Source organism: Passer montanus, unplaced genomic scaffold (genome assembly GCF_014805655.1).
Source record: "Passer montanus isolate IOZ18808 unplaced genomic scaffold, ASM1480565v1 scaffold102, whole genome shotgun sequence".
Taxonomy (NCBI): domain Eukaryota; kingdom Metazoa; phylum Chordata; class Aves; order Passeriformes; family Passeridae; genus Passer; species Passer montanus.
The window spans coordinates 1,847,052-1,874,147 of record NW_024356727.1 but is presented as its reverse complement, the minus strand read 5'-3'; the positions used below and the strand labels follow the sequence as shown (position 1 = coordinate 1,874,147).

At 38.3% G+C, this 27,096-nt stretch overlaps 1 protein-coding gene across 29 annotated transcripts in view; it reads right to left on the bottom strand.

The window, feature by feature from the left end:
- Nucleotides 1-27,096, bottom strand: part of NRXN1 (neurexin 1) — a 673,223-nt gene that overhangs the window by 66,317 nt on the left and 579,810 nt on the right. The window lies entirely within an intron of this gene.

Here is a 27,096-nt window from a genome sequence, read left to right as displayed (position 1 = left end):
TCAGAAGTCTTCTGTTAGGAAAGGGCTACACAAATCCACATTACTGTCATTGCTGGTTCATTACATGAAAACCTTCCTGCAACTTCTGTGACAAAAATAATATTCTTTTAGAAGCACTGAATACAACATTCAGAAAAGAAACATTTTTAAAATGAAATAGCCAAACTCCCTGATAGCTGGACCCTAGGAGGAGAGTTTTTCAAGAGGCACTGTAAACCAGTAAACTCTTGAGGAATAAGATGAGCTATTTGCAAAGGTATGCAGCTAGTAATTTTATGTGTGGTTAAACATCCTGTCTCCAAAGAAATCCCTATCACAAAAGCCTACAAAATAGGCTTATTTCGGTCTAAGAAGCAAAAAGATGGTAATTTTATAGTGGCACACAGGGTTACGTTCATGCGTCTTTTCCTCTTACAAGCAGTGGCTTCTCATGAACGCTTTCACAGCTGAAACCCAAGAAATACCTCAACCAATTACAGTCCCTGAGCTGAAATTTGACAGGTGTAACACATTCTTTGCTACAAAGAAGAAAGCACCTTTCTCAGAGGCAATTACTACGTCTTGCTTTGCAAAGACCTCACCATGTTTTTATTTCAGGGTAGACCAGTGCTGTGACCAAGTGACTGAATGGTGACTCAATACTCAAAAATCAGCTGACCTATCCCAGGTCTGAGATATGTCATTCCACCTATGACATCAACAAGAAATGCTACCCAATGCCCTTCCTTCTTGCCATAATTAGAAGCCTTGAGGGTTGGGGTTTTTTATACTAAATTAAAACCAAACAAAAGCTCTAAGCAAATCTGGTTCCTCTATGACAGGTGACTAAATCACAAGAAAACTCATATAAAGCCCTAACTTTACAGTGAGACAAAGGATGATCTTTGTGATTCTTTTAAGTGAATATTTTATATTTGCTTTCACTCAAAAGCTTTTAGACTCTTCTGTTCTTGACCCCTTTCTCCCCTTCCTCCTATATTTTTAAACAGAGTAAAAGAAATAAAAGCAAACAAAAGAAAGAAGGAAAGAAAGGGATTATATAGTTTTTGGAAAAAAATGGCACTGCAGATTGGAAACCCTCTTAAAGCAGAAATATATGGACAAATACAAAAGAAGGCAGGTTCCATATGAATTTACTTTCACTGGAAAACCACACATCAAACCTCTCTGAGATCCTTCCTCCCTTTCCCTGGCAATCACAGAAGGGCTTATCAAATCAATTAACTAGACTGGAGTTTTAGCTTAGATGAGTGAGTGGTTCAGCACCAGGTGAACAGAGACTTCCATTGGCAATGTTAGGTTGCTGGTATGGACTAGCTCATGACACCCATGATCTGCCCAGAGCAATAAAGCCTCCTCCTGCACCCATGCTTGCATGCACCATATAAAAATAATCCATTCAAAAGGACAGCTACTCGTGACATTGGCAGGAGTGTCCCACTTCCACATATGCTGACTTAGAAGCTTGCTTTGAAATGTTTCATTGCTGAAATCAGTCATCTCAATGTTCTCAGGAAGGGGGAAAAAAAAGGCTTTTATTACTGCAAGAGAACAACAGACCCATGGGGATATAGCAGTTGCAAGGATGCTGCTAAAGTTCAATGAGAAATGGCAGCTTGAGAAATGTTGCTTCAGAAAAAAACAAAGGGGAATAGGTTTGGAGGGGGAGAAATAGTAATGATTAAATAAGCTCAGCAAAAGGGAGGAAGGATACAGAGTGCAATCAAGCAGAATTTTTCAGGACAGGAAAAAAATCTAGAAGTATACAACTAATAATAAAAAATAGGACAATTAATGAAAAATACTAAAGAAGCATATATGGAAAAATTAAGAAATGGTCTGTTGTGTGGGTGAGAGCGAACACAGAGAAAGATAACAACATCAGATATATTATGCTACTAAAGCTTTTTATTTTCCCATGTCCCTTTGCTTTTCAAACTCTTGCAAAACATTACCTCATTTGTTTGGTTTGGGTTTTCTTTTTCCCTAGTGTGCAAACTCACATTTCTCATCATTGTCTTTTCCAGTGCAGACAACAACCCTCTTCTCTAGCCAGAGCACCATCAGAGAGGCAATGTCATGCACAGCTGACTGTGTCTTCAAGTGCATTTGTTTGTATTTGGTAAACGCATTTTGAATGTGTTCTGTTCACCCACCTCTTCACTGCAGAAGTTCAGGGAGATGAAACATTGAGAAATGTCTGTTTCACAATCAATTCCAGACACATGCACACACTCCATATTCCTATAAGGGGTTCTAAGTAATCAGAGGAAGATAGACACATTTCATATTGCTTAACCAGTAGATAATGCAAAAATACAAAATTTCTCTTCTGAAACTGTTCTGTCTCTGTAGCCCCTAATCTACAATTCTTTTTCAAGAAGAGAAGCTTCAGATAAGCTTCAGTTTGGCATAAGAAATTTCACTACAATCCTGAGTAAATTGGCTTATTTGCCTACATATATTCTTTGCAACGTATATGTTTTGCCAAATAATACAGTTATACTGATAAAAAAAAATCACTTATAAACTCTTGCAGCTTACTTCTTTCTAAGACACAAAGGATTTTTAATGGAGTCAGGCCTCTTCACTGTGCTAAAATACCTTCAACACTGTAAGCACAAATGTATTCACATCTCTGCTTTTCCCCCACAAAAACCTCTTTTGGGTTTATTCACTATATGGCAGAGTATAGTGCAAAAACTGACCACAGAGGTGTGCCTGTGATTTGAGGTTTTGCCACAGAGATACTTAAACCTGCATAAGAATCAGATGCAAGTTTTGTAGCCTTCCTAGTAATACACCTCTTCAACCAAAGACCAGCCCTCTTGTGATGTTTACCCACTGTTTCTTTCACTGCTGAACCTCTCCCAGATGTGCTTATCACTTTAGGATACCACCCTTCAAATTGGCTTTGCAATGTGCCTTGTGCATTTCATAAAACAAGGCTGAATTCTTTACTTCTATAAATTACTCCTGAAAATAACCTCACTCATCTTCTGAAGTATGATCTCCTCGCTTGATGAAATACTAAGATTTTTCCTTAATGTCTCCTGGTCAAATTCATAATTATAAGACATATTCTGTTGAATGTTCAATACAATAATTAGATAATAATAACTTGGTGATTCCCCTGAACAAGGCAGAGAATAGGACCTGTGTAAAATCTCCTCTTTCTGGCGCACCAGTGCAGGGTTGGAACCTGACAACTCACATATAACTCCAGAAAATTGAACAACATTACAAAGCTACATTATACCATCAGAAGGAAATTCTGAATAAACTCTTCAGTGACAGGAGGTTCAGATGCAATCCAGAAAAAAACACCTTCCTTTGTGGAGAATTGTTGAAATTACTCAGACGCAGCTTAACTTCATGTCTGGTTTGACAGGGAAAACTACAAGCTTGAGAACTCTGCCACTGAGATTTCAAAGAAAAAATAATTTAGGTGCACAGAAGCTTTTGTCAAGTAGAGGAGCTTTGGATTACTTTTTAAAAAAAGATAAAAGTATTGCCCACAGTCTGTTTAACATCTTTGTCAGTGACATGGACAGTGGGATCGAGCACACCCTCAGCAGGTTTGCTGACAACACCAAGCTGTTTGGTGAAGTTAGCAGGCTGGAGGGGAAGGATGCTATCCAGAGGGATAGACTTGAAAGCTGGGCCCAGGCAAACCTCATGAAGTTCAACAAGGCCAAACGCAAGTTCCTGCCCATGGGTTTGGGGAATCCTAAACACAAAAACAGGCTGGATGGAGAACGAACTGAGGACAGCCCTGAGGAGAAGAACTTAGATTGTTGGTTGATGAGAAGCTTGGTGTGACCCAGCAAAGTGCACTTGCAGCCCAGAAAGCCAACCAGATCCTGGGCTGCATGCAAGGCAGCATGGCCAGCAGTGTGAGGGAGGGGATTCTGCCCCTCTGCTGCTGATTCTCTGTCTAGTGAGACCCCTCCTGGGACCTGCAACATTAGAAGGATGTCAACCTGTTGGACATCCAGAGGAGGGCTCCAAAGATGACCTGAGGGTTGGAGCACCTCTCCTATGAGAAAAGGCTGAAATAATTTGGGTTATTCAGCTTGGAGAAGGCTCCAGAGACATCTTATTGTGGCCTATCAGTACCTAAATGTGGCCTACAAGAAAGGTGCAGAGGGACTTTTTACAAGGGCATGTAGAGAAAGGACAAGGTGGAAAAAAATTGCCTCTACATTGAAGGTAGAGAAGAGAGAAGAGATTAAGACAAGACAAACTAGTGCATAAATAATTTCTACTAATAAATCCCATCTAATATAGTTGCTGTGATACCTGACAAATATATAAAGATTATTTTATCAAATTTAACTTTGTAAATATTTTTTCGTTTTGTTTCAGTGGTACCTCAGAAAACACCAAGCCAGAATTCTGTATTTCTAGTTAAATTTACAGGATGGTTCAAAAGCTATTGGAAGATTATAATTTTAGAGTAAATTATATTGTGACCTTTTCATAGTGCTTAAGGAAGCAATACTCAGGGTATATATTTTTCAAATAGTGCAGCACACTTTTAATTTAGGAAAATGTATGCACGAGATTTTTAGAACAATCTAAATTATTCTGCACTTGTCAAGATTTCAGGAGTCACATCTATTATTGTAATATTTTTCCCACTGAGTGCTTGTTTCGTGTCTACACAGAAATAGTCCCTGAAATGTCAAAAAGTATGGGAGTTGGGTGGTTTCTTGTTGGCTTGTGAAGTTACAGGTTGCCAGACTCACATGGCAAGAACAACTGCAAGGCCAGATGACAATCAAACTCCACTCTTAATTACTTCTGCTGCTGAGTCTAAATATATGCCCAGCTTGTGCTGAAATTGTGTCGTGCCACATCTTGCTGATATGTGTCAAGGGACCACGTCCTTCGTTCTCGACCAATATTCCGAGGTATCGAGAAGGATAAATCCAGTGCGGGCATGTACCAGGTGCTGAGACCTTGCTTGATATGTGTACATATGCATGTCAACCTAGATAATATACTTGGGCATGGCAGGCAGAAAAGAACATAAATCACTGTCAAGACAGGCCGCTGTGCACTCCCTGGAAGACTCCCGGTGCTGTACTTAATCCACATGCCATTTTTTTCCAAATGAGATTTTGATTAAGAATTATTATGCCTCAAAGTCTTTTAACCCCAAGCCCTCATCTTTTTGACTGCCACTTCAAAACATGTGTTCTGGTTAATAAAGTAACCTCACAGAGATTACAACCACACAGGCACTAGCTAAACCCCACTTGAAATAAACACAAGAAGCCAATTGTATTTGTCAATCTGTCTTGTATAGTCAAGATATATTTTGTCTGTAAATGTGTTTTTAATCTGCTTGCCACTTACATATTTGCTATAAAGAAACAAGCGTACTTTTTCCTTTCATTAGGCTAAAGGTTGAAAATAATTTTTAAGTATAAATAACATCAGACAGCTAAAGGGTAAGAGAGGTCCAGTAATTATAACTTAGGCTCACATTATTTTTCAAACATAGAAGAATAAATTTCTTCTAAGTGCCTGTTGCTGGATGCTTGCCTGTTAAAGATGGACCATTAGAAAAACAAAATGACAACTACTTCTGTGAGCTGCAGTCTTTCTCAGGATCAGTGTTCTGCCTGGTTTTGCCACCTTTACACATCAATACATAATTTGCAAACAAATCAGAATCTGATGACACTGTTTAAAATTTTACAGAACCATTTCTTAACATACCTCTCAAAAATGACAAATACACTGCACAATATGCACATTGAGTCACTCAAAAAAACATAAGCAGGGAGAGGTTTATATGGTAGAAATCCTATACAACCTTTCAAGAAAGGCAATCTTATCTTCACTGTGCCTTATTTTTGAAGACCAAATGAAGCATAGCTTCTTTTCCTATCACTCAAATTGGCCATTTTCTTTCATACCTTCATGTCCTATTATTTGTGTCACTGCAGCTAGAATTGCAGGATTTATTTAGGGACAATACCTTATCAATCATGAAACGCAAAGCACAGCCCAGCCTCACAGCACATATGTTTTAAACAATGTTTTACACCTCGTCTTACTTACAGAAGCACCAGAACTGGTAGCCTGAATTAGGGTCTTTAGAGGTAGCTATTAAACATTAAGAACCCTTTCTCCTGTACAGTCTCAAATTTTTCATTTCCTGTTTCATTTTCAGTGTTATTACATTATTTTATAATGGGAAGACAATCACAAGCCATCTTGATGATGTGTGATATAGTGCTCCTTCTCATCCAGATAGAGAAAATGAAGCATTTCAGGACAATTTTCCAAAACTTCTACCAACCTTTCCTCTCAGACAAAAAAAAGTGGAAAGTACTGTTTTCTTTAGCTTACTTAAAAAGACTTCTTGCTCAACTAATCCTACTTTCATCCTATTTATTTCATGTGGAGGCTAAAACTGAACCTATATGGTTACAATTTAAGGCATCAAAGAGAATACTAGCCACAGGATATTTGAAGAGAAAAAATCTGCCAATCAGACCTCAAAATCCCAAATGGATTTATTTTACATGTTCACAAAACCTTTTAAGCATCACCAACACAGAGGAATAAAAATTACATCTATTTTCCAGCTGAGGGACAGGACACTCTAAAATGAGGTTTATGCTTTGTTGATAATTGGCAATGGAGAACATCTGCCCTCCTGCACATTTGAGGGACTACAGATCTTGTGGCTAGTGGTTCATGTGGATGGACTACAGGGCAGCTCTGATCACCTGCTGACCCAGCCATGGCATCGGCACTTTGATGGCTTTGCCCCCAGTGGGCCACCTCTTTGGTATCTCCAGTACTCAAAATCTCATTACTGGCTCTGAACCAAAAAAGAAAGAAAAAAAAAAGTCTTGTGTGAAGGCAACTCTTCTCATCCGTGTTGGATAAAAAGAGATTATTTGAGAGGTAGAGCAAAGGACAGAGAAAAGATCATTCATTAGCTGGGTTTATGCCTTGGGGTAGGAACTACTGGGAGAAATACACTGCCCTGTTATGAGTCCAATGGGAATAAAAGGTGAAGAGCAAAATATGCCCAGAAATGGAAAGGTTTAGCAGCTGGACACAGGAGAAGGATGGTGAGACAAGTTGAAAGGTTCATGTTTTAGCTTTCTGCACAATTAACATGCCTCTCTGGGCACTAATTTTGATCTTCTTGGAGAATGTTTCTATTTTAACACTGATTGGCAGCAATGCTAGAAAAAAAAATGAAGAAACATGTTGGCTCTGACTCTACAGTTGAATTTCGTGAATTACTAGCAAAAGATATAAATTGAATGACTGTCAAGCTTCTCTACCACAGGACAGGTGTTTCTAAAAGCATCTCTGAAGCCTGACACAGCTGGTTAGAAGAATAGACTTGTCAAAGAGAGACCAGAGACACAAAAAATGCTTGATCCTGAAAGGAGAAATATATAGTAGAAGTCAAAGAAGGGAAGTTCAAAAAGAAGCCTTCACAAGTATCTTGTGAAGTGGCTAAAAGGACTTTCAATGGTTACTTTATCTCTCCACATAACTAAGGAGATTGACCAAGGTTTCTACTTGCATTTTTCTCATGTAGTTTTATTCTGAAGGCCGACACACATGGCTACTCAAATTTATGGCGCTGTGATTCAACAGAATCTGGTCTCAGGTGATCCTAGGAGTGTCTACTTTCCAGAAAACAGGCATAGGAGACACACAGGAATTCAGGCTTGAGTTGCAATGGCTCATTGATTGCAACCCCGCATATGAAAGCACTTTCAGTGTCCACAGCCATTAATATCAATATACATTAATATAAATCAAACTGAATTAGTCACGTTAAAAAAAAAAAAAAAGAAAATATGTTGATGCTCCATCTGCATTTTGTGCTGTAAATATAACGGCATCTGCTCATCTGGAAAAAATAAATTATAACCCCAAACCTGTAAAAAAAAAATAATTACTGCAGTTTTCTTGATATTTAAACTCACTGGAGTTCTCCGCCATCTGCAAAAATTGTAAGGCATTATTTAAAGGTGAAGATATTTAAATGCCTGGGGTTGCTGAATTCAGGTTTTTCTCATTTCTCAATCTGATTATTATTCAAATGCACTCTCCTTGTTTGATAAAATCAAGGCACCTCTTGGTGTTGTCTGAAAACCGTATCATGAATGATATGAAAAAGATTGAGCATCAACAACGTACAAACACTCAAACTGAGTACAATACAACCATAAAATATGTTGGGCAAACCTCAAAACACCAATTGGCATACAAACTACTTGATAGCTAATAAAATACTTGAATTATTTAAAGCACCGTACATGCAGAAAAACAGTTGCAATATTTTGTGCTAAATTATACAACTCAGATAAATACTGGAAATACGCAGTTGTCAAATTTATACCAAAGTTGATGCTATGGGACTGGTTTGAAATTCAACCATTCAGCATGAGGTATTAGGCAGAATAAATTTAGTTCTCAACTTCAATTTATAGCTTGCAGGAGAAGTTTTCCTGCAAGGGAATAACATCTCTGCCATCAACAGTGGGTCATAGCAACCTGATTCCTTGGAACACCCATGACAGGTGAAAGATTACATCCAATAAAACAGAAGTCACCAATATTCCCCAGTTCACAGCAATTGATTAATAATCTATTAAATGGGGCAAATGATTTACAAAGATCTTTGCTCAGACAATAATGGGACATCATATCTACAGACTGAAGCGGCATGCAAAGTTTTTCTAGGTTAGCAAGGATGACATGTATTATTTACCAGCTTGGGCATTATTATTCTTTTGAAGCTTCCATTTATGTTCAAAGACAAGCTATGAAACAGAGGGTAGCAGAGCTGTTCAGACTCACCATTTGTCTGTAACAAATGACCTTCACATAAGTCTTAAAGTGTCTTGAATATGCAAACTCCATTGTACCAGAATACCTTCAACCCCACAGGAGAGCAATAAACATGACCTGGGAAGCCTTCTATTGCAATAACTATTCTAGATGAAAGCATCAGCCATTTCTGAAGTTCATTAATACACTAATGTATATTGCTAATAAATTAGTGTAATAATAAAATGTTAAGGTGACACTGCTATGAAACCCTTGGTTTATTCTTTCTTGGCACATATACATGTGGCCAGTTTTCATTGTAAGACATTCAGGTTTTAATGGTATCAGTCACTGTTCTCTATACTCCAGAACTGCAAATGCATATATCAAAATTTCACTTCAAGTTTTAAAAATATGAATTTCTAGCTCTCTGATCTGCAGAGTAGAACCTGAGAGTATGAACTCTGGGTTACAAAATGAGGAACTTATAGTTATGGCAACACTACAAGGGTTGTGCCCAGTTTTTAATGGCACTTAAAATACTTCTATTATTCATGTTTTTGTTACATCACCTAAAAAGACAGGGACTTGCTGCAGAAGAGCCAGCAACAAATGGACTACTGATATATAGAGAAGGGTTGATATTTAGTACTTTTCTTGGAAACAGCAGGAGACATTCTCACTGCTGCCACTGCACGAATCAGCACCAAGCCAAAGGATAACTCTGTGTCTAGGCCACTGCAGAACAACAGGGGACATGAGCTGTTTTCAGCACTCAAACAGAATTTTAATCTCCAGGCACATCCTGCCCTGCTTTTCATCTGCAGAGCTCTCCTAGTATTAGTAGAAGTATCAGTAGAAACCAGGAAGAGCTACAGGGTCTGTAGTATTCTTCCCTCCCACTCCCTATCTCCTCATCTCACGTGTCTTGGTTTCCCAAAGCTTCAGACCTGAGCAGATGAGGACAGAAATGCATGGGAAAATTATTCCAGATGCTGTGGTTCAGTGTAAACATATCAATCATGACAGGCCATTTCTGATGCATCATAACAGCAGCTGTTGAGTACAATAAATTATGCTTAATATGAAATATAGGTTCCACTTACAGAATAAGAAAAACTGTAAGTTCAAACCAAGAGTCTGGAATTACACAAAGCAAAACAACCTATCCAAAATGCTGCTAAGACAAGGCAAAAGCACCCTCCAAAGCATACTGTGACCTTTCAGTGAGATGCCATCCAGTCAATTACATGGCTGCCATGGAACTCAGACTCTCTCAGTGAGGTTGATGGCACATGACCTTAACAACAAGGAGCCATTTGATATTAAAAAAAAAAAAAAATCCAAAACAACAATACCAGCCAAATCATAACAGCTGGAGGAGAGAAAAGGGGAGCATCATCACTGTGCATAACAGTGAAGCAGAAAAAACCATGTAAAAAACCATAAAGCTTACATCAACAATGCTGACTGATAAATGAGAAAGAATTTAAAGGGAAAACAATAGCTGGAATAAGGAAAGAGACTAAAAGCCAAAGGCCATGCCAGTGCCAAAGCACAGCACAGCTTTGACATGACTGTAATTTATTCAGAGGGCAGAGCAATGCAAGGGATCAGAGTTTTATCCTATTTTCTGGACTTGCCGCCTTTTCCTGAGTTTATTTCCTCTGTTGCCACGTCATCCATCATATGTTCATCTCACCTATCCTTAGAAATTATCGGGGAAGTCAAAGCTGTGCCAGCAGGAGCCAAGGGCTGTGCTGAGCTGGATGGGCAAAGGAGGCAAGCCCAGAAGCTGCAAGACAACCTGGACTGGGTAGGACACAAGCTGTTGTGGGGTGGCTCTGGAGGACTCAGAGGCTACACACAGGGCTGAAAACCGTGTTATGGTGAGGTCTTACCCTTTCCAAAACACCATTTGAGAAAATGCTCATGCCAGCCACTAAACTGTCTTATGTGCCAGATGTTCAACATTTCACCAGTGTTACAGTTTAGTGGTGTGCTAACAAATGATGCTACCCATCATCTCAGATGTTTACAGTTTACTTTATGTAGAGAGACCTTTAAAAGCAGCTTGTTTTCAAAATCTGTAGGCAAATGTGAACAGCCAGCGATAAGAAATGTGTTTTTAGGGTCTGTGGGGATCTCAACTGAGCCCTCATCTGGGAGCTGGGAACAACAAATAACGCCAGAGGGGGACAAGCAAAACTGTGGATGAATTTACTCTGTGTAGCCTGATACTGTGAAAGCAGGTGCAGTGACATGTCTTCATTATTACTTAATCTTTCCATCTCATAGATATGGGGATTGGGACAATGATGGGGATTGGAACTGTGGTGCAGAATACTGAACTGAGATAATCTAATTTGCTTTAGTGTCTGCATCGGTATTCAAACTCAGCTGCTCATGAAGCAAAACAAGAAAATACATTTTGTCCCTTTTCTAAGCCATTTTTTGGCTGTTTCAATTATTTAACTAAGCTTCTCACTGAAAATAAATGCCAAAACAGCTTTGTGGAAACCTTCCTCTCAGAGAAAAAAACCAAAAAAAAACCCCAAAAAAAACCTAAAAACAAACCACTGAGCACAAAAACATGAAGAAAGGCAAAAAGATGAAAAACTTATTTCATTCCAAGCATGGATTGACTGCATATAAATTAATCATACTACGTAGGGAAGGGAAGAGCAAATCTCTCTGACATATGATAGTGTCATGTATCACAAAACAGATTCAGGGCACACCATGGTGGAACTGAGCATGAGTGACAGCAAAGGTGCAGTGCTGTGGCAAACGCATTTATGATCTTAAAAAGAAATAAATCAGCATTTGTTGATAATTACCTCTGCAAAAAAAAAGAAAAATAACTGCAGGACTTAATAGCATCTGCTGCAGTCAGTCTACGGTGGAGTGCTAATGCTTATGATGAGGGAGGGGATGCTTTACTTCCTGCAGAGATCGAAGAAATTATGATGATACAACATGAGAAGAAATGCAAGAAGATAATCAGGAAGTAATAAAATAAGACAAATATTTTTATTTAAAAAAAAGCCTTCAGGTGATTTACAGAAAACAAAATCTCTTCTTTTATAATGCCAGATTTCTATTTCTTATCATTTAAATTAGAAGATGGTGCTTTATCTTTTAGGAGAAGAACAGAACCCTTGTAATGGCATTGTAATGAATATCAAAGAAAGGAGAGTCAAGACCAATAAACATTGTCACAGAGACAGAACTGTAGACAAAGCAGGATCTCAGGCATCTTCAGACCCTAGGAATACTTTACCCTAAGTTAAGAGGAGCCAGGCAGGATTTTACTCACAAATTAAGCCATTACTCTCTCCAACAGAAGAAAAAAAAATCAAAGAAAACAAAAAAAACCCCAACACACAACAAACAAAACTCTCCAAATCCAAATAGATACATTTTCATAACTAGCTGCTGCTCCCCACACTTTTTTGCGGGGTATGTGGTCATTGACAACACACCACTTACTTCCACTAACTTACATTAGTTTACAAATCATCTCCATGGCAAACAAAGCTGTTCAAGCCTGTGGGCACAAATGCACAGTGGATGCATCCCTCCTCCTGCTCCTGTTCAATGACTTTTAGGGGAGGTAGGCTTCCTGGACACAAAATTACTAGACTGCAACCTGAGGGTATCTTTTTTCCACCTACAGGCTTATATGTTTTACTTTGGAGGAAACTTCATCAATACTTAATACTCAATGACTTGGCATCAAGAGAACTACTGCTCTATGTCTTATGAAGTTTTTTGGGAGAGAGGAAGGTTCCTCCATTAGCTTTTTGAAGCTTAGTGGCTGAATACTGAAGCTTTTGATTAATTTGTAAAGGCAATTCTACATTTACAGCTGTGCAAGAGAAGGAAAAAGAAAAAATAAACAACATTGCCTCACTCTGAGCTTGGTGTTCTCAAGATAACACCAGAGTTCAGTGGAATTTCTGAGTTAAGAGATATCCCTTGAGATAATATTCTCAGTTAAACAAAACGGACTGCAATGGTTCCTCTGTGTAAAGGTACAGACCTGCATAAAGGAAACAATGCATGGGTAACCAGCCAGCTTGCAGTTTGCATTTGCATTTCATCAAAACTCAGAGCTACTTTCCAGCGCAGCAGGCAGTTAGCTTGCCCTAATTACTGCCAGGGAGACCCAGATGCTTTTGTCAGCTCTTCAAGCACGGAGAAAGATTACCAGCAGGCAAGCCAGCCATAGGATCAAGGATGGCTCCTAACAGGAGGCTTGTAAAAAATCCTCTAATACTTATGTTCGCTACCGAATGGAAGAAATCTAAACACTTTATAGATCTGAGATCGAGCCAGACTATTCATATACACGATTATCCTCCATGCTGAAGAAACAAACACGAACACGCTCAATTAAAGACAGAGCTATCGCAACAAACTCTTTTTTGTGTGATTTGTCCAGATGCAAAGCAGTGCCTTGAGCAGACAGAAAGGCACACACATTCAGCAGATGTGCCTGCCCAGCGAAGGGACAGGACATGACAAAAAGATAGTGGGGTCCAGCATCTCCCACACTTTGGTGTGGGTTCAACCTCTTCCTCACTCCAGTGGCAGAGGAGGCTGGGGCCCAAAGGATTGTGGCCATTTTACCTACACGGACAGTCTGAATGAAGTAAAAGCAATTACTATTTTTCACATTTTGAAATTACATGGAGAGGATCCTCCATTCTCTTGCAAATTGAATTTCACAAGCTTTCAAAGCAATTTGGCTTAAGCTTGAGAAATAGACTCAGCAGCAGCTCTTTATCCAGCAGTAGTGGGGGAGGCCAGTGCCTCTTATCACTGATTTCAGCAGCTGGTTGAAACCAGCACAAATTCTCTATCACCATACAAAATACAATTACCTTTTCTACCCTACTCATATGAGAGAAGGAAAAAACCCTGTTTGTTTGAAAAACTAGGACTGCAGCTTAACCTGAAATACTTTCTTCTGTTCAGCTGTATGATTTTTTTAAAAAATGAAAAGCCTGATTAATTCAGTTCAGGGCTGTGTGTGTTGTAAATCTGTAACCATTTGCTGACTTTTTATATATGGTAAAACTCACCTGGGACCCAAGCTCTCCCCTGCCCTGTCTCTGCTGATTGCTGAATTTGAACTGATCACTTGGGCAAAACAAGCAGAGATCCTTCTCCCTAGCAAAAGCCAAAGAGACACTCTGATTGTAAAGGAGGCGTTAGAAGTTAAATATTAAGGTTATTGACATTATTCTGTTAGGAGTTTCATCCCCTTTTGAGTAAAAGAACAGCAAATTTGGAGGGAGGGTCCTCTTGTTGCCACAAAAGCAGCCAAATTTGCATTATATGTCTCTGTGTAGGCAACTGTGTCGAGTCCTACGTGACTTCAAACAATGTTAAAGTTCCAACAATATCTGAGTCAGAAATTTGTTCAGCAAATTAAATGCACTGCCTGAATTGGTAGGACAGTATTCAGGGAAAGAGAGTCTTATCCAAGCACAGATCTATTGCTCTTTATTTGTCCTGTATAAATGAACACTGACTTTGGGCCTAAATCTTTGATCATTTGCAGATGCCATACACAGCACAAAATATTGGAGTCTACCTGAGTAGCTGGTGGCTAAGGATGGACTGCAAACCCAGGTGGTTCACTGTCTCTTTGCCTATTTTTCATTTGAAATTCTCATCCCAAGAACTCTTGCTTTTTTTTTTTTTTTTTTTTTTTTGATGGGGGTTGGGTTGTGTTTTTCTTTTGGTGCACAACAAGAAAATTAGAATATTTGTAACTCACATTCTCCTCTCAACTACACTGATGTCCACAACTGAAGTCAATGAAGTCAGTGACTGAGAATTTGGCTTGGTATATGAAAGAGTTATAAAAAAGTTTTCTTTGTTTGTCAAAGTCGAGGATCTCTTACCATTTACTTTCTGTCCATGCCTGGTGCCAGGATAATACACATTTCTGATCCAACTCTCAGAGCATATTCATTTGTAAGTTTAAAAAATAATTTAAAAAAAAAAGCTATTTGGCTGCTTTCAGTGGTACTAATAGAGTGGTACTAATAGCTTTTGTCCTTCTTTGGGAAACAAATCCTCTCAGAGAAACAAAAATGTAGGTACTTTGACAATACTAAGAAACTTGCCAGCACAGCCCAAGGAATTTCCACTCTAGTTCACTATTTGCAGTTTCCTCTTGGTCAAGAGTGGCTGCAAGTTGTTCCACACAACACCTCCTGCAACCCTCAGTGCTTTCAATGGACCTTTGCACTCCAGTTCCCAGAGCACAAGTGAAAACCAGCATTAAATGAGAGCTTTGCTGCCAGCCTGGGCAGAAAAGGACTGACATCATTAGTAGCATCAGCCACCTTTAGCCCAGCTCTTCTTTGTCAAAGTCAGGGATGGAAAGTTGGAGACAGCCATCAAAGTTTGACCTGCAGAAAGTTATACTAAAATTTATATTATGCCATAATATTGATGTATCTGAGGTCTGCTTTTGTTTATGGTTAGGTGTATTCGTGTTTTATTTGCTGGCACCCTGAATATTCTAAGTTTCACCAACACTGTTATAACTATGGGATATTCTAAGATTAATTACTCCTATCTAACTTGTCAGTGTCTTCATTGTCCAAACTTCATCTTTACAAAAAAAGGCCTCACAGCACTTAAATACCTTCTATTCAAGATTCCACAGATCACTTCTCTCCCACAGGAAGTTAAATACAGGCTCTTGAGGCAAATATGACAGCAGATTATGTAGGAAAACAATCTGTCAATTATTTGTGCATTTTTAACTGTCAGTAGTGTGGAAAAAAAGAGAAGAGCTGACAGAGTGATGAGCCATCTTCTCTAAAGATCACCAGTAAATGCACTGCTGGCCACAAAGAACCACAATTAAGAGAATGCTGACATTGATAATTAATGAGCTGTTTAAAACGTGCAAATCAGAGTACACTTTACATGCCCTATCACCTGTGGGTGAGATTTTGTAGAATGTAATTCATGGGTGCTCTACTTGGATAGAAATAAAAGATTTCATTCATTTCAAATTTTCACTGTTACAGAACAGTGGCTCAGATATCAGAATCACTCCTCATGGCACATCTTAATTAGAGAGATGAAAGAAAACAGAATTTCTTGTGTAGGGAGTGAATGAGAACTGGCTGAGATTTTACCTTTAGCTCAGACTTAGGTTAAGATGGCACCAGAACAGACATAATTATTTCTAATTTCAAGGAACTACTTGATTGAAGAAAAAACTTGAAAAGCACATGTTTAAATCCCTTACAATCCCAGCATTTACTTAAGAACACGTTTAAAGAAAACACATATATTTAAATACTATCTTGAACTGGAATTCCTCTGCATACTGAGGCCCCACAAGCATTATCTGAAAAATCTTATGTACCTTACTCATCAGCAATAGATTTTATAAAATTTCCTTTTGCACTACCAAAAAAATATAAAGCAATTTCCATGATTACAGCCAATAGTCAGGAAATGCACCATTACAGTCCTATCTTACTGTTAGTACTTCTAAATAAAATTGTGCTCACACTGTGACTCTCACTACTGCCACTGCATTTTTCTCTTCTTTGACCAAGGAATGCCAGCAAGGAGTTTTACTCTAAATTCCTATTTTCTCCCATGGACATATGGACTCTCCTTGTTCCCTGAGTGAAACACCTGAATACACTTCCTGTAATATTTATCTATTTTTCTTCCCTCAAAGGGGGGGAAACCCCTTTGGCTCCATCTACCCAGGTCATGTGAGTACAGTTTTTTTACTGATGACCTTGCCTTGCCAAAAAGAAAACTTGCCATTTGGTTTGGCTTGCTAGTCACCTGAACAGCATAAGCAAAATTTGCAAGCAATTTTGCGGAAAAAGTGTGCTTAAACTCCGAATGTGAGCTGAAATATGAACAGCTATATATTCAGAACATCAGAAATAAAAATTAATAAATAAATAAAAGAAGGCATACTGTGTTACAAAACCATTCTTGTTGAGTTATCTAGCTCATTTTACTACCAACCCAGGACTCTAGAGGGAAAACAACAATACACCCTCTCTAAAGTTCAACACTAAAATCAAACCTAGTTGTTTCTTCAACAATGCCGAAACTTCCACCTACTAAGATTAACAATGTTTCTCAGTGTTCATCATTATTATTTTAACATTGCACTACAAAGAAAATGGAATAGCCATATGGTGGAATTATCATGTCCAACATCTGTTACCTCCCTCTTATGGAAAAAAAGAGCATTTCAATCTATTCACAGACTAAGCAAGCTGATAGCTATTATTAATATATAAAGCTATTTATTATACAAAGATGTTAAGTGTAGGATTAAATGAATTGTAGGATTTTCTTTAGACGTTTACCTGAATAACACTAAAACCACAGATAATGTTCTCTATTTCTGTGTGGACTCAGCACTACAAAAACTATTGCAAAATATTAAATACTAAAGTCAGTTAAGATTGCAGAGGAGGCACTGCCTCAACAGATTTGCAAAGCTTTTCTAACAGTTGACTGAAAACATTGGGCTGATCTCAGCCATTTACAGATTTATGTCTAATTAGATGAATATAATAAAAAACACTTTTCAAAAACTGGTCTTATTTTAATTTTTATTTTGAAACTTTCTTTTTTTTTTAAATTTTCATTTAATTTCCCTGTACTTAAAAATAAGGAATAATATTTTTTTTTTCAAATCACGCAGGTTTGAACAGAAGTTTTTCTTTTTTTTATTCTCGGTATGCTGCTGATAAAAATTGAATAACTATTTTTGGTCATGAAAAATAATTATTCCATCAATCATTGGGGAAGGCAATAACAACATCCTGACCCCTTGTCTCCTGCATGTGATTTTAACCATGACTGTCATTTCATAAGGAAAATACCAGAACTGCCTTTCTGCCTCATTTAACTGTAATATTGGGCCATTTTAATCACTTTAGAAAATATTATTTCTAAGATTATTCCTGTGTATGGTGACACAAGTGACCACCATCCACCCCAGGGACAAAAAATGTTAATACCATTATCAAGGAAATATTTTAAGCATTCATGCTATCCTAGTTGTAAAAAATGTAGCAAAAAATTATGCTTATACACTCAAATACATATGCAAATACTTAATTTTTAGAAGGCAACACATATCTAGCTACAACTGCCATCCTACGCTGTGGGATATGAAGGTATTGATAATGCTTTGGTATGGATTACATCAGTTAATTACCAAGTCCATCACACCTACAGAAAATGCATTCAAACTGTCATGTTCAATAACTCTGGGAACCTGGAATTAAGCAACTAAGTCTTCGCATTAATGTAAGGAATTATCAGCTTTTCTGAATGCATTAAGTCTAGATGGATGTCCCTAAAGCATTCAGTAAAATTCCCAGACACTTAATTTTAGTGAATTTGTGGCCTCATGAAACATGGAGACAGGATCTACACTCATTTTTCCAAAATATGACCTGAAATAGACATAAAGAGGGGGAAATATTTCTCTTTGGAATTTATTAATGCCAGCACATTTGTGAAAATCACAGGAGAATCTGGATAGGAAGAGGAAAAGCAAATGATCTATTAGTCAGCGGAATCAGCTATGGCTACATGGACATCAGAACCTCACTCGTGCTGTTCCCAGCATCCTCACAGCATCACTCGGCACAGATAATGATGTCCTGCTTTAAAAACCTGAAAATAACATGCTATTGTCATTTGACGTATGTCTAAGGCCATTTTTTCTTACTTCATCCTTTTTTCCCTAATTCATGAACATGTCAGAGTCTTCTCTGTATTTATAGTGTTATGCTGGGAACTGAGAAAAACCTGCAATCTGACGTCCATTTCAAAAGCCCTGTCGATCTCTTCAGTCTTTCTCCTTGACAGGATCCAGCCACAAAGCTCCAAACATTTAGTATGTGGCTGGATTTAAAGACCTAACAAGATAACACAGAGCATTGCACCTTCAAGTGTTTTGTTCCCCTTGTGAGCCTCTTTCCTTCAGGATCTGAGGGAATGTCATCACCATGGAATCTCTTCACTCAGGCTTCGTCCCCCATGGTTTCTGATCTTTCCAGAACTATTTTTACCTGCTACCTGTTCTCCCAAAACCTTGGAACTTGCACCACTGTGTTTTTCGATACAGACACAATTTGAAGTGATGATGTATCTGAACACATCAAAGCCAGGAATGGATTTGATCCTCAGCCCATCACTATCTCACAGAGGGGAAGTGCTTGGTTATTTATTAATGGAGAGGAATATATCATAAGATCTTCTGGAGTGGACTTTAAGAAAATGGTTCCTATTTCTCATACCATGCTCCTATGCACTTCTAGGAGAGCATGGCATAGTTGGATCCAAGGAAAAATTTCTTCTCTTCCTTAATGCAGATGCCCCTGCTCATCATTTATGCTCCCTCTTTGGAGAAACTGGCAAGTCTCAAAGCTTTCTTCCTTAACTCCCTTTGGAGACTTTACTGCTCCCTTTCACAGTAAAAAAAATTCCAATCTAATAACTTAATCTTTAAAAATGTGTATGTCTGTGTGTCTGTGTGTGTATAAATATATGTATGTGCTTGCAAAACTGTACTGCAAAAAGAGACATTTCAACAGGGGTTCATTAAGTGAAAGGAAAACTATGCAAAGAAATAAACACTGCATGTAAAGTTATTCATAACAGAATTGCAGATGTTCTAGGCAAAGAGCATCAAGACATAACACTTAGGAAGTATCTAACTCTGAAGTAATGCCAGCATATAAACAAAACATAAGTTTCAGCTGTTTGAATTAACTGTTGATTACTGAATGAAAACAAATATTTAAAGACAAGTTTAGCTAACAGAATAAGTTAAATAAATCAATAAATCATAAAGTACTTTTTGAGTTATTCAAGACAGACATAAGATGTTGATACTAACCACATGGGGAAAAAATAAGGGTTTTGAAGAAACCTTCTATATTAATTTATTAACTGAATGTCCCAGGAATTGTTTGATTAAAGAAAATTATCTGCAGCCTGTGAAGCAATCATGCCTGTGAATGAAGATTTGGTCTTAATCACTGTAAGTCAGCAGAAAAGTTTCTCACATCGCTGTCACTGCTGTGTTTAGAAGAAATTTTCAGTATTTAATAAAGTTGTATCACCTACGTTTTGAAGAGCTATGATACATGCTTGATGTTCAATAAAACATCACACAACAGACTCTTGTAATCAGGTCCTTGCCAGCCACACATAAAAGCAGGTTGCACACTGCAACTTGCAGCAATTAGCCTGATTAATTAGATATGGAAAGAAAATTCTTCTCCCAGTGGTCCATGTGCTGTGGAAACACCTGGAATCCATTGGCTGGCTGCAGCAGCAGGACTGACACTGCTGCAGAGCACTGAGGGGGCTGCAAGTGTGGCAGCACTTGGAAGCTTTATCAGGGCAGGGTGCCTGCTCTGGGCTCTCACTACTGAGAGGAGAAGGTCACACCCTGAGTCAATTTGCTTTTCTTTCCCTCAGCTCTCAGGAATCACACACAAAAGAAATATAATGTATTATTCCATGCTTTCTGATAGGAAATTGTGTGAGCCAAGCTTGTAAAACACACAGCACTTCAATCATAAAAATGCACCAAAGGAAGTGGTTAACGAGATCTTCAGGCTTAGCACGGCTCCAGAAAGTGATAAGGGGACTGAATGACTCTCGCTTTCTTTTCACAGGAGAACAGAAGCTCTGAGGCACAATACAAGGATTTCTATCCTTCAAGGCTTCTGAGAATCAGTGACTGTAACACACCCAGCCTTTTTCAGCACCCCAAATGCAGAAAAATGCATTACAGCCATGTGATGCTACAGTTAAGGGTCACCAGCTCAGCAACAACCTTTTGTTCCACCTGGGTGAAACAATCCCATTTCTGTGTAATCCTAATGTTTATTTAGTGTGCTGGCAGGCACTGAGAAGGAACAGTGGAAGGCACAGAGTGTGAGAGAGAGCCAAGCATTGCTTCATGTAGGACCCTTCCTAAGAAAAGAGGTTGACACAAAGAGCTGTAACTGCAAGAGAAATATTTCACCAGCAACAAATCACTGCCTGAAATTGTTGTTTGCTCAGCAACAGTTTGATGTTGTCCCATGTTATGCAAAGGGATGGTTTAGAAATATTACTGTCCTAACATGACATGAGCAACTTACTAGGAATAAAGTAAGGCAGCATACTATGAAAAAACATTGGTACCAAGATGATTGCTCCACTAAATTTCACCACATTTAAAAATGGTAATGTGTCAGAATTTGAGACTGGATAAGACCAATCTGGGTTAACAAAACCATAATAAAGCAAATTGTTATAAATTAACTTGGTCATTTAAACATGAAAGAACATCAAAATTAAAGCAGCAAGTGGCCTGAGATCCTTTTCTCTCAAACTGAACTTAAAAAGAAATTTTTTTTGCAGCTAATTAATCAGCAATTTATGCAAGCATCTTGCCATTCTTTGGATTATTAACACTGCTGTAATTTCATTTACAAGCAGATTTTTTTCCCTGTGTGTATACACCATAGGGGGTAGTTTCAAAGCCCTGCTTAAGGTTTTAGATGTATCCCACTGGCTGAACAGAAATTCCATGATGTGGCTTCCTTTGGAGGGGGCTGGAAACCCATCCCATCTGGATGGTGTCTCGTGAAGTAAATCCACAACAGAGCCAAAGACTCACCAGAAGTCTTTTGTGCAGTAGGAATGAAATAGCATTGCTGACCATGTTCAGCTGTTTCTGTGCCTGTAGTTTTCCATGCAACTGGTTAGGATTTGCCTTTGCTGTTCCACTGTGCTCCAAAGAACCTCTATGAACCATTACTCTCCAAAAAATGCCAACAACAACAAACAGCAAATCTTATCCTCTGAGCTTGGCACAATTAAAGATACTGTTAAAGTATTTATATATTAAAGTGTCATAGGGTAAGATTTTCAAAAACATTGATGGAATATAGAAACACTAATGAGTCTGAGGAACTTCTGAGAGACTCATCCTAAACACATACATCCTTTGTTCTTCTTTTTTATCTTTGATTTTTAAACACGAAGCAGGGGAAGACCTGGCTCTGCAATGTGCAACAGGAGACCAGGATGGGTGCCAGAACTGACACAATTTAGCTTCTCTGGGAGCTTAATAGCCCTGAGATCTTTATGCTGAACCAGGTTTGACTGAATTGGTCGAGGAATGCAATATTTATTGAGATGAACAGACAGACAACCATGAGATCATATAAGTAATACTTGAAGACAGCAAAACAATGAGCCAGTTCAAGAGGCAATTGTACCGAATTTTCTAAAACCACCCTATTTACACAACTCCAGTACTCCACTTGAAAAGCCAATATTCAATATGCAAATATTTTGCAGTAGAATGGGAAAATCTAATGTGATCAAGTAGCAAATATTAAAACAAAGATAGAGAAGTTTAATGCTCAGTGTCCTCTTTTCAATTCATTAGACACCTTGAGTGTCAGTGATGTTGACAATTATGTTTTAAAACAATTAATCAAATGATCAAAAATCACTAGAAACATCTTAAAATTCTTAACATGATATTTTAAACAAACAAACAAAAAAACACAAGGAAAATACATGGTTTTCATGCACCTAGTTAAATTTCTGTCTACCTGTGTGACCATCCAGAGAAAGAAGGGGAAGAGCAGATACATGAAAAGAACACGCTTGTGCATAGAAATAGGACTTTGAAAACCACACAGTACATACTTTTAAACCAAAATGGGTGGAAAAAACCTCCTATCAATGTTATCTTCATTCATTTAATGATCAGTGTCTCTTCATAAAACATGCTCACATTAGCTACCCTGTGTATAGGTCATGTGTTCAACTAGCATTCTTAAAATTGAACTCTTTCCATGCATAACTCCCCTGTTTTCTCCAGTGCTTGTTTTTATTTGGCAGGTGAAGTCTCTGAGCCAAGCCTGTCATTGTCCCTGCTACAATGAATGTTATTTAAATCTGCTGCTTCAATATATGTAAAGAAACATACCCTTCACCTGATGTATGCCCTCCAAGGCAACTGACCAAATTTCAGTTCATTGGTTTAGTTCTGCCTACCAAAAATCAGTGCCTATTGTTCCCAAACATGTAATCATCTCACAGTATAGAGCAATTGCTTGGCTAAGTGGCTTAGTGTTATTGATAAGAACCCATCCTGATGAGAACAAGGAGGACTGCCAGAATATGTTATGGAAAATTTAAAAAAGCTGTTTTGCACACAATTTTCAGAAATGGTTTTCAGTACATGAGAGTAGAGGCTGGTCTGTGGATAGGCTGTCATAATCAAATGCTTAGAAAGGGATGAGAAATGAGCATATTATTCTTGATTTACTATCACTTCATTTGTGATTTCCAGTTAATACAGATTCACAAAGCCATGCCAAAGAGATACTAAAGGCCTGATTGGGCTTTCCTAATTCACGCAAAACCCATTCTCTAAGTCCTTTTGAAGCCTTTCAGGCTTCTGCCAACTCTTGCAATTTTTATTGCAAGCCTTGCAGTACTCAGTGTTTAGTTTAACATTTCAGCTTTTGGAGTTCTACAACACGAGAATCTTTATTTTCAGTTTTAAAAGATTTTTATCACCTTCATGACTGAACAGAAAAACTTGCAAATTAGACTTTTTTAAAGTGTTAAAAATAAAAGGCAAAAAGAAGGAAGAACTTAATTGCATCATTTTGCTGAATAGCTTCATAAAAAGGTGATATTCTTAGAACAAATTCATTATTTCTGAGTCCGAGTGCATACTCATGGTTCCCTAAAGATTAGCAACGCATATTTTCATGTAACACAAGTCCTGTTCTTGCAAAAATTAAGCTGGGGTTTTTCTTTCCATGCTCATAAAGGTATGCAAAATGTTGGGCCTCCTCCCATGCAGTGTGGGGGGAGCAAAGAACCTCTCCTTCTGTCCTCAGCTCCCCTGCCAATAGCTAGGGATTCCCCCAGGTGTCAATGGCAAAGTGTGAAGCAGAGAAAACATCTCACTGACCATCCAGCTGGTGCCAATTCTGCACCAGCTGCTTGACCAGGGAGCCAAGTTGCCTGATGCAGAATCTGCTGTAGCTCTGTGGTCACCCTACAGCTGTCTGAAAAGTCTGGATTTAAAAAAAAACCACAGGGCAGTAAAGCGTCTCTTGCAATGGCTGCAGATCTGCACACTTGTTAACACTGAAACAACACAATGCTTGCTTCATTTCCCTCTTCCTCCCGCCTCCTGAATTCCTCTTTTTTTCCCTCCTCCTTACCTGATACCTTTTGTTTATTCTATGAGATACTGGAGGCAGGGACTCTCACTTCCTCTGTGTTTACCCAGTGCCTTGCATGGAGGCTGACAGCTTGAATGCCATTATAATCAAAGGGGGAGTAGAAGGGAGGATGTAAGGCACTAAGAAAAATCAGGCATTCACCTACTACTGACATTCAATAAGCTTTGAGTACCTTTCTCCCCTTTGAAAAATTTACATTTCACAGTGCAATAATTAAGATGTCTGTCATCACCAAAACATTCATTGTTAAAATATTTCCAAGATGAAAAAACCTTCATTTAGAGTCTTCAGCAAAAAGCATTTCTGTCTTAGAAGCACTAAGACCTCCTTCATCTAAAATCATGCACAACAGTATTCAGCATACTCTATGGGAGTCCCATGTGGATCTTTCATCATATATTGCTTTTGTTAATATCTGTGAGGGAGCAGAGACTCCATCAATTAAACATTGTAGGTTTTTTAAAAGAATCTTTCCTATAAATAGAGATTTAAATGATCTTCTTTAAGTATTGCAATCTTTAATTGAATTCAATACCTCTGCAAATGGAGCAAACAATCTCTGACTGATTAGATCATTTGCTTCTATTCTATTTTAGCCATGCACTAGTTTGCAGTAATGTAAGGTTTTTTTCATTAGCAATTGCTGTTCAGCTGCATATTTTCCTCAGTAACCTAATTAATGCTGGAGAGGTAACTTTTCTTCTTGTGCATTACCGTATGCCAGTGTAGTTGACACCATTGCAGAGGTTATATATAAGCAAAAATCAGAAAAAAATGTAAATCAGGACAAAAATGAAAGAGAATTAAGAAATCAAAGGTGGATTTTTTTCATGCGATGGTGAATGCCTTCATCTCCAGTGACATTAACGTGGAAAGTGATTACTCAGCACCCTGCAGGACAGACCCATGGGAGTCCTATGGGTCACAAGCTCAGAAATTATTATATCCAGGGAGAATAAGACCCAGGTATGAATGAAGAGAAGAAATTATGTCCCTAAGGTGATTCAGCTGCTTCCTAGGTCTTTGTTGCTTGAGTGTATAGCATCCTGCAGACAAATTTCAGCTCTGACTTTGGGATGTTATCAATCTCCCAAAACTGATGGCAAAATGTGCTCCAGTGCAGTCCCTGACTAAATAAGTGTATGAAATGACATGGAGATTCTACCAGGCAGGACATTCAGACATAGATGAAGTCAAGAAAGGCTCATTTATACACTCAGGATGTCCCAAGTGCTGCTGTGATAGTACCATGGAATGCTTTCCTCACAAATGTTGCTTTCAGGCTCCTTAATCTGGAGTTTCCCATCAGATGCATGCATGAAGTCCTTGCTCCAGCCAGGCTAACAGGTGACAGAGGCTGATCAAAACCTTCACCCTCAGGACATGGTTTGCAGCCATGCTCTGCACCTCTGGGCAGTCCTGGAGTCTCCTTGGAAGCTCCTCAGGGTGGGGTGTCAAAGAGCTCATGGCATTTTGGCATAGCCACTTCAGCCCAAAAGGGGTGAGGAAATGGCACAACTGCCTGGAGGCCACTCAGCCCCAGTGGCAGTGAGCTTCTCTAAAAAACTGAGAAGGTGTTCTGATAGAGTCAATAAGAACCACATCTTATTTCAGGCACCACAGCCTAGAAACATAAAAGCTTTGGAAAATCATTTTGCCCTAATTGTTTTGTTTCCCCTCTTCAGAAAAATTTATACCTCATCAAAGTTGTTAGCTTAAGAAAATTTTCTTCCAAAAATATCCCACTGGAAAACCTCAAAAATAAAAGTCTTAGTGGCTAAATATGCAAATAGTGTGCAAATTATACTGGGGAATACTCCCAGAAACTGAGGCCAACTGGCAAAGCAATTATACCAGTAAATTTCTGCTGCCTACAGATCATGCAAGGTGACAACTGAGAATGGTCCCTGTGACATTTTTCCAACAAATTTGTGTCTGGGAGTAACATGAAAGAGTGGCAGAGGCCAACAGTATGCTGGGAACTGGAACAGCTTAACTTTGTTTAATTTTAATTTAGTAACATTAATTTAGCTCAAATTATTTCACACCATGAGAGTGTTCTACATTTTAGAGACATATTTTCCCTTCGGTAAATTTGGTGAAGTCTTAGATTTGGTTGCTGCAAATACTGAGGTCAGACTAGTTGGATAATAGAGTGCAAGATACTATTTAAAACAGAATTAAGAACAAAGAAAATATATTTATTAAAACTCTGTAACTCACAACAATAATTATTTAAAACCTCCTGCAACCTACAAGTCAAAATGCTTTTTTTAAGGCTCATTTTTAACTCAAATGTACTGCTTCAGGTTTGTTAAATAATTTTTAAGTATACTTTACCTTAATTTTTGATCCATAGTACAAAGTACACAAAGATACTACAGACAGAAAAGCTGAAGTGTCAGATTTGTGCCCCAATTCACTGTGTGACTTGAGGTTTTACACAGAAAACAGGCAACCTGACTTCAGCCTCTGTCTAACCTGCATGTGCTTCATTCTTGAGCAAATGAACCTTATTGAGCACACCCTTTCTCTCCCTCATGATGCTTTCTGTGTTCCTTGTCCTACTTCTGGATCTCAGCAGTGTGGCTGTCATGGCTTGGTGGCACAGTGGACACACAAGCATGTGAACCAAAAGAATATAATAAATGCGTTTTATTTCTTAATAAAATAAAGAAAGAAGAAAAGCTTTTAGCAGGGTACTTTTTTTTTTCTTGGTTTGGTTGAGGGTTTTTTTTGTGTGTTGGTTTTGTCTGGGGCTTGTTTTGGGTTGTTTTTTTTTTTTGCTTGTTTTGTTTTGGTTTGGTTTTTATAAAGAAAGGATAAATATAAAATAAGTTTTAGGTCTTTAAAGCACAATGTCTGACTTCTGTTACTCAAGGATATACACAAGATGAAGGTTAATTCACTCACATTCTTTTCTCCCTTCCTTTCCCAATAATTAAATTCCCCCACATAT